Source organism: Lagenorhynchus albirostris, chromosome 1 (genome assembly GCF_949774975.1).
Source record: "Lagenorhynchus albirostris chromosome 1, mLagAlb1.1, whole genome shotgun sequence".
Classification (NCBI taxonomy): domain Eukaryota; kingdom Metazoa; phylum Chordata; class Mammalia; order Artiodactyla; family Delphinidae; genus Lagenorhynchus; species Lagenorhynchus albirostris.
This window is the reverse complement of record NC_083095.1, coordinates 114,700,839-114,719,594: the sequence shown is the minus strand read 5'-3', so window position 1 is coordinate 114,719,594 and position 18,756 is coordinate 114,700,839.

Sequence of the window (18,756 nt, the reverse complement as noted above, 5' to 3'; positions counted from 1 at the left end):
TAGGTAATCTCATATGCCAACAAGTGGGAGGAATATTCAAACTATTTTGGGGAAGGGGTGGGGATTTCCAGGAACTGGGCCATGGCCCACTTTTTGGCCTTTTATGGTGGGCCTCAGAACTGTCAGGGCACCATTGATGGGTGTGTCATTTAGCTAATGTATTTCAGTGAGCGTATAATGAGATTCAAGGGCTATTGGGAATCAAATCTTCCAACATCTTGGGCCTAGTTGGTTCTAACCAGTTTTTGTCATATCCTGATTTTCTCAACGGCTGTGTCATTCTTTTAACGGCTGTGCTCTGCCCCCTTCCTTCCTGTCTCATAACTAGTATGTATACCAAGATATAGGCCATTATCATTGCCCTAGAAATCTCCCTTATGCCCTCTCCCAGTCATTACCCCTCAAAGGTATCCACTGTTCTGACTTCTCTGTCACATAAATGTGTTTTGCCTATTTTTGAACTTTATTTAAACGGAATCATACAGTATGCTTTAATGTCTGACTTCTTTTGCTCAAGGTAATGCCTGGGAAATATATCCTTATTGTTGCATATACCAATTGCTTGTTCTGATTGCTATATAGTATTTCACTCTACAAATACTGTATTCTTGATGGACATGTGGGTCGTTTCCAATTTGGTAATATTGTAAACAAAGCTACAAATGAATGTTCTTCCACATGTCTTTTGGTTCACATATGTTTTCACTCTCTAAGGGTGTAACCGCTGGGTGGTAAAGTAAGCGTACATTCAGATGTAGTAGATATAGCCAAATAGTTTTCCAAAGAGGCTGTGCCCGTTTAAATTCCCACCTGCAGATGATAAGAGTTCCACTTGCTCTACATTCTTATCAACACTTGGTAGTGTCATTTAAAACTTTTTATCCTTTCTGGAGAGTAAGTAGTGTTATCTCATTGTGTACATTTCCTTGATGACTTTAGATGTTGAACACCTTCTTTTCATATGCTCATTGAATAATTAGATACCCTCCTTTGTGAAGTGCTTGTTTAAGTATTTTATTGGGTTGTCTGTCTTTTTTCTAATTGAGTCCTTTATTAGATTCCACACTTAAAACTTAAATTCCCAGAAGAGAGTCAGAGTGGCCTAGCTTGGACCACATTCTCATCCCTGTGGTAAGGGGTGTGCTGGCTTATGATGGACATTCTTTCAGAATTATATAAAGTGGGAGTAATGGAAGTTTTCCAAAGGGAGATCCATTGGGCAGCCAAAAGCAAATGTTATAACATTAGTTTTCATTTAAATGCTCATTTCTTACTTACAGTGACAGTGTCCTGGAGCCATCATGAGCCAGAATTTGGTTTCTCATTTGAATAGAAATTTTGAACTATTCTAAAAAGTCCTCTGGAAAATTATTTCCTTGCAATATTATCATTGAATAAGAATCAGGAGTAATTTTGGTTAAGTGCCTTATCTTTTCCTCCTTACACCAAATCTTATCTAATATTTTTATATTAAATATAAATTTATATTTGTATTAAACCTTATATTAATGTAGCACTGTATAGTTAATGATATTTTCCATTCATTCTCTCATTTAATCATGTTTTAACTAATTATAATGCAAAAAGAGATTTAAAATTATTCTTAAAAAAACGTAATATTGAATACATTTTCAATAAGGCTAACGTTCCTTTTGACCAGATCCCCAAATCCCAATACCCTCCCCCTGTGCCAGAAGTTACCACTGTTATAAGTTTGATGCATACAGTTCTACTTAGATAGTAAATAGTATACATTTTTCCTCAACTTGTTTTTCTTTTTTTCCTACTATGTCTTTTAATCTATGGTGTTGCATACCCATCTAATTTATACATTTATATTTTTGAGAATATAGTGTCAATATACCACAATTTATTTAACCTCTTTCCCTATTGACGTTAATTTGGTTGTTTAGATTTCACATCATTTCCTATGAATTTTTCACATAATAGGAAAATATTTCTATACATACAACTGATCCAAAAAGCGCAATGTGGCAAAAGAACATTATTTTTGAAGTCAGTATTTTTCTGTTTATTTTGCAATAAACACTTTTTTTGTCCTTCAACATCAGCTAGCACATACAATGAGGGACATGCCCTATTGTTCTAAAATTCTGTGATTCTATGTGTATTTCTAATAAGAGATGCCAAGTTGCTTTTTTTTTTTTTTTTTTTTTTCCGGTACACAGGCCTCTCACTGCCGTGGCCTCTCCCGTTGCGGAGCACAGGCTCCGGACGCGCAGGCTCAGCGGCCATGGCTCACGGGCCCAGCCGCTCCGCGGCATGCGGGATCTTCCCGGACCGGGGCACGAACCCGCGTCCCCTGCATCGGCAGGCGGACTCTCAACCACTGCGCCATCAGGGAAACCCCCAAGTTGCTTTTTGTACTTTCACTGTACACTAGACCAGTAGTATAGTGTTTTAACCTCAAAATTATCTCCTTAGAAGAAGTGAGTTTATTTTTGGCCTCATAAATGAGTCAAGAGAAGGAGGAAGAGTTCAGATGCAACAGATTTACTTAATAAATTGCTTGTAACTTATTTATCTTCATTTGAGTCTCTTCAGTTGAAAGCTAAACAAGTTTGTGCAGGTAGATAAGACCTTCAGCTTAATTTATAAGTGGTTTCTTGCAAACCCCTCAAGCCATTCGTTTTATCTCTCACCATCTCTTAACAGAACTGGAATGTCAACCTATATTTGGTAAGAAAACTCAAAGAGAGTTTTCTCAATGGTTTAGATATTTGAGGCCACGTGTAACTTAGAAATGATTTCTTTGCATTAGAAATGTGGCATGTAAAGAAAGAGGACAAAATTACATACACTCGCACACACACCACATTACCTACAGGATAATTTTCAATTTTTAAATAAAATATTGAGCTTCTATTTGCTTTCCAACTTGTCTTCTTGGGTTTATATGGAGGTAATGTTATTTTTAGCCACAGATTTGAGTCATTTCAAATTACAGTGTAGAAATCCTCATTTATAATACTTTTACTCTATATGTTATAATAAAGTAGAAGCAATTTCTTAAATGTTTAACTCAAATTCACTTTAATGGATAGATTCTCTAATTCAGACTTAAGAATAGTTAGGGTAAAAGAATCCACTGATACAATGTCTTTTATTCCTCCAGAGAACAATATAAAACATTTTGCAGTTCAAATCGTTACCTTTCTATCTTTTTGATAATTCATGCAAATATCATCTATAGTCCTAAATGCTACTCATTTTAAGTAAAAGCTCAACAAGTCATTATAGAAAGACCATATTTTTGTAGTAATTATTAATTTTTTTCCTAACCTTCAATTTTATCACTCAAAAATCATTAATAACTAAAACTGAATGTTCTTTGTAAATTTATTTTATATTTGGGAGTGAAAACAAGCAATAGCATTTGCTCACACGTTTTGAGCTAGAGTATTGATGGTTTAGACATGACTTATTTATTTGTAGAGCTGAGTCAGATGCAATAAGAAAACAACATAAAATCCATAAGTGTAAAAATTTTATGAGGTAAAAATATGAGTGTTACATATGCCCTTTCCTCTACTGCTGGGAAATATCTTTCATTCATTTAACACGTAACTGTTGCCTGGCTACTATATGTCCAGTGGTAAGATAATACACATGATTCCTATATTCAAGGAATTCCCACATTAACTCAGGGAGCACTGTAAAGCAATTTATAAGACAATGCATTAGGTCCTGTAAAAGAGGTATGAATAAGTTTTTAAAAGAATGAAAGCTGACTAAAGTTTTTTTCTAAAGAAAAAGGTAAGAATCGAGGTCTGTGATTACACTGAAAACAGTGCAACTAAGTTTGCCTGGGGGAATTGTGACATGTGAGCTGGATCTTAAAAAGTGAGTAACTGGGACTTCCCTTGTAGCGCAGGGGTTAAGAATCCGCCTGCTAATACAGGGAACATGGGTTCTATCCCTGGTCCAGGAAGATCCCACATGCTACGGAGCAACTAAGCCCGTGTGCCACAACTACTGAGCCTGCTCTCTAGAGCCCGTGCTCTCCAACAAGAGAAGCCACCACAAAGAGAAGCCCGTGCACTGTAAGGAAGAGTAGCCCCTGCTCACTGCAACTAGAGAAAGCCCGCGCACAGCAACAAAGACCCAACGCAGCCAAAAAATAATTAATTAATTAATTTTTAAAAAAAACAAACAGGGCTTCCCTGGTGGCACAGTGGTTGAGAGTCCGCCTGCCGATGTAGGGGACACGGGTTCGTGCCCCTGTCCGGGAAGATCCCACATGCCGCAGAGCGGCTGGGCCCGTGAGCCATGGCCGCTGAGCCTGCGCGTCCGGAGCCTGTGCTCCACAACGGGAGAGGCCACAACAGTGAGAGGCCCACGTATAACAACAACAACAAAAAAGAAATGTGTAACTGCTTTCCAGTAAAAGAAAAGTGAGGCAGAAGGGCACTGCAAGATGTGACAGTGTGGGCAATGTTATAGAATGGTGAAAGTCAGAAATCTTCCATGTACAGAGATCTGTTTCTCCTGTAGCTCTAAGGCAGGTTGTGATGAAAACAAGTCCAAGCTTTAATGGCAAGGGTGGCAACACTACACAGGAAACTGAATACACAGACTCAACAGGTTGGTCATGCCAAAGTCAGGGCTCTGATGGAGAAAATACTGGACTCAGTTCTGTAAACCTTAGAAGCGGACATTTGGTTGGAAGAGCCTGAGAAACTTGAAACCTCATTATGCTAAACTGAATAATGGCCACCCGAACATAGCAAGTCTCAATCCTTGGAACTTGTAATTACTTTACCTTATTTGGAAAAGGGGTCTTTGGAGATGTAAGTTAAGGATCTTGAGATAAGGAGATTACTCTGGATTATCCAGGTGAGCCCTAAATGCCATCACAAGTGTTCTTATGAGAGAGAGGCAGAGGGACATAACACAGATACACAGAGGAGGCAACGTAAAGACAGAGCAGAGGGATGCAGCTACGAACCAAGGAATGCTGACAGCTGCCAGAAACTGGAAGAGGCAAGGAACTGATTCTCCTCTGGAACCTCCAGTGGGAGTGCTACCCTGCCAACACCTAGATTTTGGACTTCTGGTCTCCAAAACTGTGAGAGAAGAATTTTATGTTGTTTAACTCAGCCAGTTTGTGGCAATTTGCTATGGCATTCCCTAGGAAACTAATACACCCAGATTTCCCTGAACTCTCTGGACTGGCAGAAGCCCTTCCCTTGCCCTTGCTAGCAGCCTCCTGCCCCTAGAGGCCCTGCAAAGATGTTACACCAGGTAGGTGCCTCTCAAGACGATGCTTGTCCTCTTCAAGATCCTGGCCCATGACAATGGAATATTACTCAGCCATAAAAAGAAACGAAATTGAGCTATTTGTAATGAGGTGGATAGACCTAGAGTCTGTCATACAGAGTGAAGTAAGTCAGAAAGAAAAAGACAAATACCGTATGCTAACACATATATATGGAATTTAAGAAAAAAAAATGTCATGAAGAACCTAGGGGTAAGACAGGAATAAAGACGCAGACCTACTGGAGAACGGACTTGAGGATATGGGGAGGGGGAAGGGTGAGCTGTGACAGGGCAAGAGAGAGTCATGGACATATACACACTAACAAACATAGTAAGGTAGATAGCTAGTGGGAAGCAGCCGCATGGCACAGGGATATTGGCTCGGTGCTTTGTGACAGCCTGGAGGGGTGGGATAGGGAGGGTGGGAGGGAGGGAGATGCAAGAGGGAAGACATATGGGAACATATGTATATGTATAACTGATTCACTTTGTTATAAAGCAGAAACTAACACACCATTGTAAAGCAATTATACCCCAATAAAGATGTTAAAAAAAAAAAAAAAGATCCTGGCCCATCAGTTCCTCCAGAAACATAATGGATGCATTTTTGGGTCAAGTCACAGCACAGCCTTAAAATAAAGGAATATAATGCCTGCTCTGGGAGGAAATACTATACACATTACCGTAGCTGAAAGAAACCAAGACAGCATAAGCAAGAATAGATCTTGAAGGTGTTGACTACAAAGGGCAGACTATAAAGGCTGGGTGAGGGGAATTTATTAAAATGGGCTCATTCTCTTCTTACTCAGAATTTAGAGTCCTGAGAAGAATACCTGGATCTAGTCTTAATATGCTGCTGGGATTGTTCCTTGAGACTTGAGCGTGACTGTGGCATAGAGCAAATGAAGAAGAGGGGTCCAAACAGCCTTCGCAGGATCACTGAGGTAAAAATCAGAAAGCTCGGGGAGGGAGGAATAATAGAATTGGTTTATAATCAATAAACTCATCTGAGAACTCACCATCCAACTGTATTCCCTAAGAGGACAACAGAGGGCACCTTGCTAAGACAATAAGGAATGCACTGGCGAGGGGGGCTCCTAATGGCTTTGGGTTCATTGGCTAACCTCTGTAGGGCAGGGATGGCAATAATAGATATTATCATGAAACTATATTTGTAAGAGTAGGGTTCTGGAAGCACAGAGGCCTGTGAACATTACTACAACGGGCAGTAAGGTAGCAGACTTTTGGTGTTGTTCTCTAAGAACTAGACCCTCAGATCTGTGACCCAAAAGGTGGAAATGGGCTAGACTCTCTCACAATCATCTCAGTGACTCATTTGTGGAATTTGTGTTCCCTGCTTCTGCAATTTAGGCTCTGTGGGATTAGAAGTCCTAGTTCTTGAAATGGTGTGTGGGGATGCTTCCTTTAGGAGACAGTAACAGTTCCACTATACCTGAAACTATCACTTGGTCATTTTGAGCTTTTCATAATAGTAGGCCCATAGACAAATGAGGGAGTTATCATATGTGGGGGGGGGGAGGGGTCAACTCTGATTCTCATGAAGAGCTAGTTTGGGGCTATACAAGAAAGAGCATGTGTGGAACTCAGGGGATTCACTGCGGCATATCCTAATACTGGCATGTCCAATGATAACTGTAAATAGTCTGTCGCAACAACGATGGCCTGATAAGCTTAATACAACTGACGGTTCACAGCCCTTGGAGATAAAAATCTGAGTCACCACCAGGCAACAACACAGACTTGCTGAAGTGCCGGCCAAGGGCGGGGGCAATCTGGACTGGGTATTTTAGGAGAGAGATGATGAATATTAATTACTACTCTGAGCCCAGTTACTGCAGTGGGCGCTGCAACTAATCCTTGTGTTGGATTTCTTTTGCACTCTGCTTCATATGTCCTCATATCCTCTCATCTAGCCTTTACTTCAGTCCTGCTGCAGCAACCAGCTGTGTGGAGACGTCTTCGGGCAGTGACTTCCTTTGGTTGCTTAGCAGGCTCTCCCCTTCTGCACCCAGGCTTCACTGTCACTCCTGTTTACGATGCCGGCTGGAGCCTTCTCAGCCATGCTACATGGAAGCAAATCTGGAAAAGTAGGAGAGGTAACACCCCTCAAGACAACCCCTTTCCAGTGGGGAATGGAAACCCATGGATAAATACTCCTTTCTTGGGAAGATAATTCTGAGGTATGGGAATTCCCTGGCGGTCCAGTGGTTAGGACTCCATGCTTCCACTGCAGGGGGCCCAGGTTCAATCCCTGGTCAGGGAACTAAGATCCCATAGGTCGTGTGGCACGGCCAAGAAAAAAGAAAATTCTGAGGTGTATTCTGCATGGCTGTTCAGGGGACTTTAGTGAGACTGAGCCCCACATCAACTCAATAATAGTGATCAAACTCAGTAATTCAAAAACCATTACATTGGTTTTACCCCCTTCCCTGTTTTACTCTTCTCCTGCCCTCACTCATGTTCCCTAGGATGAGTAGTATGCTGGCCAATGTTTTTTCCTTGCTCTCTAGGAAAAAAAAAATTACCCTGGTTTGTACCATTTGCCCATTTCTGCAGTTGGATAGAGATACGCATAGTTGGTCCAGTTGGTCCTTGGGAGCCAGTAGGAGCTGAGTCTGAGCACACTACTGCTCGGGAGCATGACCCCAAATAAACTACCTGCCTACCAATCTTTGTCTCAGAAGACACAGGTGGCTTAGGAAGGACGAAGAGTTACCTATCTGTCTGAGCCAATAAGCGGAGAGTGGTTGGTACACCGACATTAGCCATGGATACCAATAAGACAAAATATTATAATGAGATTGGAGGGAGAAGGATTTCTATTATATAACAAATTGATGGTGGGAAAAGGGGTGGGGGGTAAGAATTTGAGGATACTCAGAAGTTTCTACTGGGTAGATAGTAATGCCATTTCCAGACACAGAGAATATAGGACAATGGTGAGTTCATCCTTGGATCTATTAAATTTAAGGGTTTTTAAAGATATTCAGGCAGAGTGTGGAAGCTGTGCACAATATTATTGTGAAATGTTATTGTTGATAATTACTCATTATTCCTGGAATATCCCGCCTGCCTCTCTCTTCTCCAACCCAGGCAGCAGTGAGCAGTGCTTTCCATATTTACTGCCCTCAGGGGAGGGCTGTTACTACAGAAAAGAAAAGAGAAAGATGAGTCCATGTTCAGTTTATAAGTTTCAAAACAGAGCTTTGAATCTCCTAGTAGAAAAAATAGGTTGAGATAAAAAGGTTTTTTGAGTTTCAAAAGCCTGGATTTTGAGTGCCAAGAGCCAAAGTTGATGCCATTAGCATCAGATTTCGATAGAATGAATGATGATAAAAGAGCCAGTTTTCCTACCCTTAAGAGAGTTGGAGGTGAAAACAAGATATAGTTGAGTGTCTCTGAGAAAGGACCCTTCTCCCAGCCTACATCCTCACTGCTGAGCTATCAGTAGGAGACAGTGATATAATTCCCAAATAATGGTGGAGATCTGAGAGGAAGTGTGTGCCCACTTCCTATCAGGATCCCTATGAGATGGTAAGCCCCAGGTAGTTCTCCTTGGCTAGCATACCTAGCAGCAAATAATAGCTATAGTAGAAATGATGATAGTGTGTGATCTGACAGTGTGCTGGAGTCCAGCTGCCAAGATTTCAGTCTCCAGAGTAGTAGGGGATAGCATGCAGAAGTTTCCACAATCCTAAAAGAGGGTGGAAAATGGTTGAGAGAGGGCCAGTGAACCAGGAGAGCCTGTAGAGATGGGACAACAGCCAGAGAATGATAGGTGACCTGACAACAGCTAGAATTACAATACGGAGGGATGACAGGAAAAAACCAGTCACCCTCCTCCACGGCCATGACCACATGTAAGCTCCTCGTACTTAGATTCTACTCATGAGAGAATGGGGAGAAAAGAAAAATAATCATTTGATTGAGTTAAAGCCTGAAAAGACTGGGGAAATCTGGAATGACTACATGTTTACACCTAAAATTTACCATAACTAATTACTGTAACTTAACCAAAATTTACCACACTAGAAGATTAAAAGAAAAAAGACCATCTCAAAAGATACAGAAGACATTGTTAAGTAAAATTCAGTGTCCATTTATGACCAATAATCTTAGTGAACTAGGAATAGGAGTGAGCTTCTTAACCAAATAAAGACTAGAAAGAAAAAGACAAACCCCAAATGAAAACAAAATCCAAAACCCTACAGCAAATATCATTCTCTTTAAAACCAGGAATAAGACAATTATGCCTGTTATCACCATGTCTATTTGTTAGACAGGACACTAAGATAAAAAAAAAAAAGTTGAGAGGAATGGAAAGGAACAAGCAAAATTGTCATTCAAAGATGTTAATGAATGTCCGTGTGAAAGTGAAAATAATTATTTTAGACATAATGAAGTTGAGGAAGTTTGTTGAATACTAAGGTAAATGTACAAAACTGTTGTATTTTTGTACACCAGCAATAAACTATTAGGGTGTGTAATAAAAAAAAGACATTAAATTTACAGTAGCAAGGAAAAATGCAAAGTATGTTGGGATAAATGTAGCAAAATATATGCAAGACCACAGTGGAGAAAATTGTAAAACTTTTTGAAAGACACTAAGATTTATTTAGTTTTAAACTTTACTTTTTAGAACAGTTCAGATTTACAGAAAAATTGTGAAGATAGAACAGAGAGTGCCTATCCACCCCACCCTCAGTTTCTCCTGTTATTGCCATCTTATGTTAGTATGGTACTTCGTTGTAATTAATTAAAAAACCTTGATGCATTATTATGAGATAATAGAAAATATATGTCTGCCCCCAGTTCCCAGCACAGAGCTCCTAAAACCCTTGGCATTTCCTAAGTGATAAGAGCACTAGGAACATCTGTTGTTCTACTATTGATCTTTTTGTTTTGTTTTGTTTTGTTTTTGCGGTACGTGGGCCTCTCACTGTTGTGGCCTCTCCCGTCGCGGAGCACAGGCTCCGGACACGCAGGCTCAGTGGCCATGGCTCACGGGCCCAGCCGCTCCGCGGCATGTGGGCTCTTACCGCACCGGGACACGAACCTGTGTCCCCTGCATCGGCAGGCGGACCCTCAACCACTGCGCCACCAGGGAAGTCCTACTATTGATCTTTGATCTCTGTTCCTGACACAGAACTTCTGAATCTGGGTGGTAATTTCGTGGGTGATAGGACTGTCTTTTGTTCTAATGAGACAACTCTGCATGGGTTCCTGGATGAGGGCTGGGAGAAGGGAGAATGGCTGAAATGGAGTCAGTGATAGATAATGCTGTGTGATGAAGCCTCCATAAAATCCCAGAAGCATGGGGTTTGAGGAGCTTCCAGGTTGGTGAACACATCCACACTGTGAGGGTGAGGCACCCCAGCTCCATGGGGACAGGAGCTCTTGTGCTTGGGACCCTTCCAGAGCTCTCTTCATCCGGCTGTTCATCTGTATCCTTTATCATATCCTTTAATAAACTGGTTAACGTAATGTTTCCCTGAGTTCTGTGAGCTGCTCTAACAAACTAATCAAACCCAAGGAGGGGGTCGTTAGAATCTCAGCCTGTCCATCAGAAGTACAGGAGATAACCAGAGCTTGTGACTGGTGTCTGAGGTGAGGGGAGGAGGGTAGCCTTTTAGGACTGAAACTTAACCTGTGGAATCTGATGGTATCTCTGGCTAGATTGTACCAGAATGAAGCTGAATTGTATTGTATCAGAATGAAGCTGAATTGTAGGACACCCAGTTGGTGTTCAGGAATTGCTTGTTGGTATGGGGAAAAAAACCTCTACACACTTAGTGACCGGAAGTGTCAGAAGTGACATGTTCTCTGTAAAGGTAAAGGAGATACACAGGGGAGAAACACAATGGGGAAGAACTGGATTTTTCCTTCCATAGAAAGGAAGAAACAGGATCTTCCCTTTACAATAATTATGAACTAAAATTCATACTTTATTTAGACTTCTGTAGTTTCTACCTAATGTCCTTTTTCTGTTCCAGGATCCTATTCTGGATGCCATATTACACGATTACATTTAGTCATCATATCTCTTTAGGTTCCTCACAGCTGTGACTTTCCTTGTTTTTGATGGACCTTGACAGTTTTGAGGAGTACTCATCAGGTATTTTGTAGATTGTCTGTTAGGATTTGTCTGAGGTTTCTCTCATGATTAGACTGGGGTTATAGTTTTTGGCCTCACAGAGGTAAGGTGCTACTTTCATCCCATCATATCAAGGGTACATATTATCATCACTTATCACTATTGATGTTGACCTTGAACACCTGGCTGAGGCAGTGCTTGTCAGGTTTCTCCACTATAAAGTTCCTCTTGGGGCTTCCTTGGTGGCACAGTGGTTAAGAATCCGCCTGCCAATGCAGGGGACACGGGTTTGAGCCCTGGTGCAGGAAGATCCCACATGCTGCAGAGCAACTAAGCCCGTGCGCCACAACTACTGGGCCTGTGCTCTAGAGCCTGTGAGCCACAACAGCTGAGGCCGCGTGCCACAACTACTGAAGCCCACATGCCTAGAGCCCGTGCTCCACAATGAGAAGCCACCGTAATGAGAAGCCTGTGCACCACAACAAAGAGTAACCTCCACTCATCGCAAGTGAAGAAAGCCCCGCGCGCAGCAGCAAAGACCCAACACAGCCAAAAATAAATAAATAAAATAAATATAAAAATAAAATAAATAAAGTTCCTCTTTTTCCCCCCTTTCCATACTGTAACCTTTGGGATAAAATTACTATGCTTATCCCACACTGTAGCAGCGGTAGGTCATGCTCCCCTTCCTTGGGGTGGAGGGTGAAGTATCTACCTAAACTATTTTGAATTTCACACAAAGATTTGTCTCTGCTCCCCCATTTATTTACTAAATGATTTATTTATATCATTACAGACATGTATATTTATTTTATACTTTGGGTTATAATCCAATATTTATTTTGTTGCTCAAACTGTTCCAGCTGTGGTAATTGAGGGTTTGATTTTTTTTGAGCACTTCTTTACTTTCTGGCACTAAAAGATGCTCCAGGTTCATCTTGTATATTCCCTGCCCCAGTCCTAGAATCAGCCTTTTCTCCAAGGTACCTGGGTTCCTTTTATTGGAGATATTTATTTTTAACCAGAACAATGTCATTTCTTTTTAAAAAATAATCTGAAGCAATCTATTTATTTATTTATCATTTTTGGCTGTACCAGGTCTTAGTTGCAGCACGCGGGATCTTTGTTGTGGCACGTGGGATCTTTAGTTGCAGCATGTGTCCTCTTAGTCGTGGCATGCGGGATCTAGTCCCCTGACCAGGGATCGAACCTGGGCCCCCTGCATTGGGAGCATGGAGTCTTAACCACTACACCACCAGGGAAGTCCAGAAAGTATAAAGACATTTGTTCTTGTACCATTTGAGAGTACTTTGCCAACTTGCTGCCCCATCACCTTCGAATACCTTAGTGTGTACTTCTTATGAACAGGATCATTCTCATCTACATAACCACAGTATAATCATCATAATCTGGCAGTTAACATTCATACATTACAACTGTTTAATATATCCTCAGATATAGTCATGTTTCAGCAAATGTCCAAATACTGTCTTTTATAGCAATGGGGTTCAGAATCATGAGTTGCCTTATTTGTCATGTCTCTGTGATGGTTAATTTTATGTATTAACTTAGAGGGTGTTTTTGGATGAGATTAACATTTAAATTGGTAAACTTTGGGTGAAACAGATTGCTCTCCATAATATTGGTGGGCCTCATTCAATCAGCTGAGGGCCTGAATTGAACAGAAACACTCACCTCCCCTGAGCAAGAGGAAATTCTCCAGAAAACAGTTTTTGGACTTCATATGCACCATTGGCTCTCCTGGGTCTCTAGGCTGCTGGCCCAAATTCAGATTTTGGATATGCCAACTTCCATTACCATGTGAGCCAATTCCTTACAATAAGTTTATATATATACACATACACACACATATCCTATTGGTTCTCTTTCTTTGGAGAACCCTGATTAATACGATCTCTTTAATCTCTGTCATTCTGGAATAGTTCCTCAAATTTCTCTGACATCCATGTCCTTGACATTTCTGAAGATTACAAGCCAGTTATTTTATATTATGTCCCTTAAGTTGGATTTGTGAGATGTTTACTGATGATTAGATTCAGGCTGGGCAGGAATAGCATTGAAGTCATACTGTGTTCTTTTCATTGCATCCTATCAGGCTGTAACATTTCGATTTGTTCCATTACTGATGTTCACTTTGATCGTTTAATTACAGTGGTGTCTTTCAGCTTTTTCCCTTATGTACACAACATCAAACTCTGTAAAAATCTCACTTGCCAAACTTTGAATTTACCCACCTATTAGAATTTACATCGGTGTGGACTCATAGTACTGGATTTATTCATTAGATTATAATCTCATAGTACTGGATTTATTCACTGGATTATAATCTGTTGCTATCACTTTATTTCGGCGTTCAAGTTAGTCTGTATTTGGCCAGTGGGAACCTCTTCAAGTGGGCTCCTGTGTCCTTTTGACATGTCCCCATCATAACGTTCATTACTTTCTGGCATAACAAGATGTTCCATAAGAAGACCTTATAAACAGGACTGTTTATAGTAGCATTATTTGTAATAGTTAAACAAAACAACAATAGAAAATAATCCCCAAAAAAAGAAAAAAAAATGGGAAGCATTGACTCTCATTGCTGAAGTGTAAAGTTCAAACTCCTTAACATGGCATGGAAGAGAAAGTTAAAGCAAGAAGCACTGTGCTGTATTTGGGTTTCAGTGGGGAAAAACTTTTAGAATTTACTTCATTAAAATAAAAAAAAGTATAATGGGATCAGATGTTTAACACCATAATCACAAACTGACATTTTTGTATTTGAATGTAATGCACCTTTGGGAAAAGATTAGTAATATCACTGGTGCTTCATTTATCTCAAGTGATACAAACTCTGAACCATTATTAAATTTCAGAGCTGCCACTGTAATTTATCTAAACATTGTGCTGTAAACATTTGAAACAGCTAAGTCATATAATAAAAGGTCTTTACAAATTCAAAACAAAACCTGGAAGCACCCCAATGTCCAACAACAGAAGAATGATTAATTGTGATAGAGTCATCCAATGGAATATTACACAACAGTAAAAATAAATTAACTACCATAAACAAATCAGTGTGAATCAATCTCACAAATAGAATGGTGAGTAAAAGAATCCAAGTCACTTTATGATTGCATTCATATAAAGAAGCAAACATGAACAATGCATTATTGAGTAATACATACATCTGATGAAATAATTAAAAAAACAAGAAAGTGGTAAACATAGAATTCAGAATAGTAGTTATCTTTTGGTGAGTGGAGAAAAGGAAATGGGATAGGAAAGCATGAAAGAGGTGAAAACAGTTGTTGGTAATGTTCTTTTTCTTACAGTGGGTGATAAGTATATTAGTGTCCAATTCACTGTTATTCTTTATACCTTACCTGTTTTTATAATCTTTTGTATGTACTCAGAATTTAGTTTAAAATGTTTCTATAATTTTGGACATGTTAGACACAGTTCCTGTGTTGTCTAATATAGAGGTCACTAACCACAAGTGACTATTTAAATTTAAATAATTAAAAAGTTGCACTAGCCACATTTCAAGTGCTGAATAGCCATGTAAGCTAGTGGCTACCATATTGGCAATGTAGATATGAAAAGATTTCCTTCACTGAAGCAAGTTTTGTTGGACAGTACTAGACACGGTGACTATCTCTGAGAAGAGGCTCTGAGAACTCCCTTCCCACACTTGGATTTTCCCTTAAAGGTTAGATTCCTGGAATCCAAGAGTGGAGGTGACCTGTGTCTTGGGTACAGTCTTACACGGAAAGCTTTACAGAAGTGCCCACGACCCCTACCTCATTCCAGAGTGGAACAGCAGCAGTATCGTAGAAGTAAGGCAAAGGGTAGGCTGGAGATAGGCCCCATGTCTCTGCAGCCACAAGGGTTGTTCCCAGCCTGTGGAAACAACCACAGGAACCAGGAAGGGCCAGGAGCAGATAAAAGAGGTCGGAGGACCTGAAGGGGTTTTCATCTTTGAGCTAAAATGGCCTGTATACCAGAAACAGATGAGAGTGCTGATTTCTCCAGGGATGCTGCAGGGTGAAGATGCTAGGGCAGAGACTGCTAATTCCCTTCCTATATCCATTCCTCTCCAGAAACAGAAACTCAACAAGCCTTCCCAGAAAAAAAGTCTCTTCCTATCCTGTATTTAGATACAGCCATGTGACTCTGATTTGTTTTTTTGTTGTTGTTGTTGTTGTTGTTTTTTTGCGGTACGTGGGCCTCTCACTGTTGTGGCCTCTTCCGTTGTGGAGCACAGGCTCCGGACGCGCAGGCTCAGCGGCCATGGCTCACGGGCCCAGCCGCTCCGCGGCGTGTGGGATCTTCCCAGACCGGGGCACGAACCCGTGTCCCCTGCATAAGCAGGCCGAGTCTCAACCACTGCGCTACCACGGAAGCCCTCATGTCTGTTTTAAGAGTTTAAGTAGAAGGCTCCCTTAGCCTTTCTTAAAAATCGAGCATGAGACCTGAACTCCTTTCTTTATTCCTTCCTCTCTCTTGTTGCCTACAACATAGACGTAATGGTTGGAGCTTTAGCCTCTCTCTGGACTATGAAGATAAGGGCCACACTCACAAATGGCAAAGCAGCCAGCCGTAAAGTTCCTGGATTTCTGATGTCTTTTGTGGAGCAAAGTAGCCATATTTACCCTGGCCTGCCTACCTCTAGACTTTTATAGAAGAGAACAATATAATATCTATTTTTTAAATCCTACTAGTTTGGGTTACTAACAGCCAAATGTCATTCTAACTGGAGACCGCAACTAGAGACCAGTGGGATCAAGGATGCATCTACGAATGCCAGCGTGGAACGATGACGACCGTGCCGTGCCCTCCGTCCCCAAGATGATGTTGCACCACAACAGCCTACTAGAACTTAGAATCAACCTTAGAGGAAAGAGGGTTGAGGAGGAACACTGAGTTGATTAAGATTAGGTTTTTTACTACTGGGCAGACAGGAAACTTGAGGTGGGGACTAAGTTCTGTTACAGAATTAAATAGTAACATTCATAGTAACATTATATAGTAATATTAAAAGTAACATTCCCTGCACCACTGAGCTCTGGGTCTGAGATAGACTCTGCAAAGACTGTAGCCGAAACCATGGCATTGGCAATGGCAATGGATGAGGTACAGGGAGTTTAGAGTGGAAGAAGAGGAAGAAAAAGTGAAACTTAAAGAACTCAAACATCTAGTGTCAGAAGACAGGCCGCCAGCAGATATTAGGGGAGAGAGAATTAAAGGATAACTTTCGAAAAGGACTTTTTTTTTTTGGTATTCCTTACAGAATTAATGACCAACATTAAAGTATCTTTCATATTGTTACCCTTGATAGATCAGTTATTTAACACCAGAATTTTTTATCTCAAAGACTCATAAAATGAAAACAACTTCCACTTCTGCATTACAATGAATAGTTTAGGCAGAGATAAAGAGGTTTAGGTACATAGACTAGTAGGAGGTCTTGACGAGGTTTACTGATTTCTCATTTGTTTACTGCTCCTTTATCAGTTTGAAGGCTCATGTAAAAAGAGATTTGAAGGGAGAACAGGTTCACGAACAAGAAATAGCATGGTGATGCACTGGAGGTTGCTAGAATTGCCTAGCCTTTCACTTGGGGGCAATCTCTAGCAGAGGTGTGAGGCTGGGAACAAATTATTATGCACAATATCACATTCTTCAAACACGCCTCTTACATGGTTGTACACATACATAGTTATTCAAGTCAAATCAACATGAACTTAGTTGAAGGCAGCCTAGGTGGGCAAAAAGCCTGCATGAGTATACCATGCAATTGAGCGACATGTCCAGTTGAAGAGGGGTTTCTCATTCTACACAGCTTTCTTGATGGTAGTGGTGATTATTGGACCACCAGCTAATACCACCTTCTCTATTTGAACTTCCTTATAATTCCAGGTACCAGATGCACAGGGCCTCTTCTAGCTTTTGGCTGGGAAATAATAATTACTGTAGTTCATCATATGTCAGTTAACTGCCTGCTTAATTCTTATTATGATTTTGGATTCAGACAGAATAAGTAATCATGAGTCAAATCAGTGGTATTTGGAATTATCTTCACTATTGCCTATTGGCTATATGAGCTGATGCTTTACTTTATAAACCACTGGGATTTCTGGTTGATTTTATTACCAGTTTTAGGTTGTGTGTATCCTTCTCATCCATTCATTAAATTTTAGTAGGAGGATGGAAGCTATTTCTATATCTGTTTGAAACCATGCCCTGAAATGACATGACTGTCCTACTTCAAATATTAAAATGTGTATCAGAAAGAGATTAGGGAAAAGTATTATTTCCAAAATAAAAGAGCATACTAAATATTTTCCGAGTTTACTCCTAACCTACTAAAAAACACAAGCATGTGACAGTTTATAAAACAAAGACATTTATACTATGATAGCTTTTTAAATTTAGTTAAGCCAACAATTCCTGACCTTTCTGGAATTCTACATTCATGTTTACTTAATTGCCACTTCTTTCTGCCTAATACAGATGATAAAATTTGGATGATGTATTATTAATCGAATTTTCATACATAACACAAATGGATCCTGCCAAACATAAAGTACAACAGAATCTTATATAACAAACCAGTAATACTGGTATTTTAAATTGTTTATTCTGTATTCCTTAAGGAAAATTTAAATTAGATTTTGAGATTCTAGAGTTTTGCAAATTTCTGCAACTGTAGGAAAAGGACAAGATACTAATTCTGGCTTAGACAATGAGTGCTTATCATTTTCCCCATTCTGTTTTTGGGTGGTTTGTTTGGTAAGAGTCTTCCTGTGACTGTGGAACTATAAACCCCATCAGACATGACTATAAAATAAGCATGATTATTCCATAGCACAGGAGGTCCTAGTTTATTTTCCTCCTTCTTCGCTACCTTCCAGTGGTGCTGCAGATCAAGGCTTACTTAGCTAAGCAGATTTAGAGCGTTAAGCCTGGAGGCTGAACGTTATTGGGAGGCTTTAAAGATGGACAGACCATATGACAGGAAACATTGATTGGTACGGTGTTTACAAATCACAAGGAGAGAATTTCAGATCCTGAGTCCAAGACTGATGCGATCCCTACAGGCCTCCCCGTTTGCTACCATGCTCAGGCTGGGCTTTGCCTGGGCGTCTCAAGGTCCAGCTTCTATTGGAATCGGCAGCCTTAACTGACAAAAAAGCGGTCTGATTTTTAGTTTGTGGAGAGAATAATATTAAGCTCTCCTGATCCCAGGTGGCTAGTCAGAGGCCGAGTTCTGGGGCGGATCTCAGTGAGACTCGTTGCCGACGAAAGCCGCAGCTTTGTTTCCCCGGGGAAGGGCGGACGTCCTCCGGGCGCCA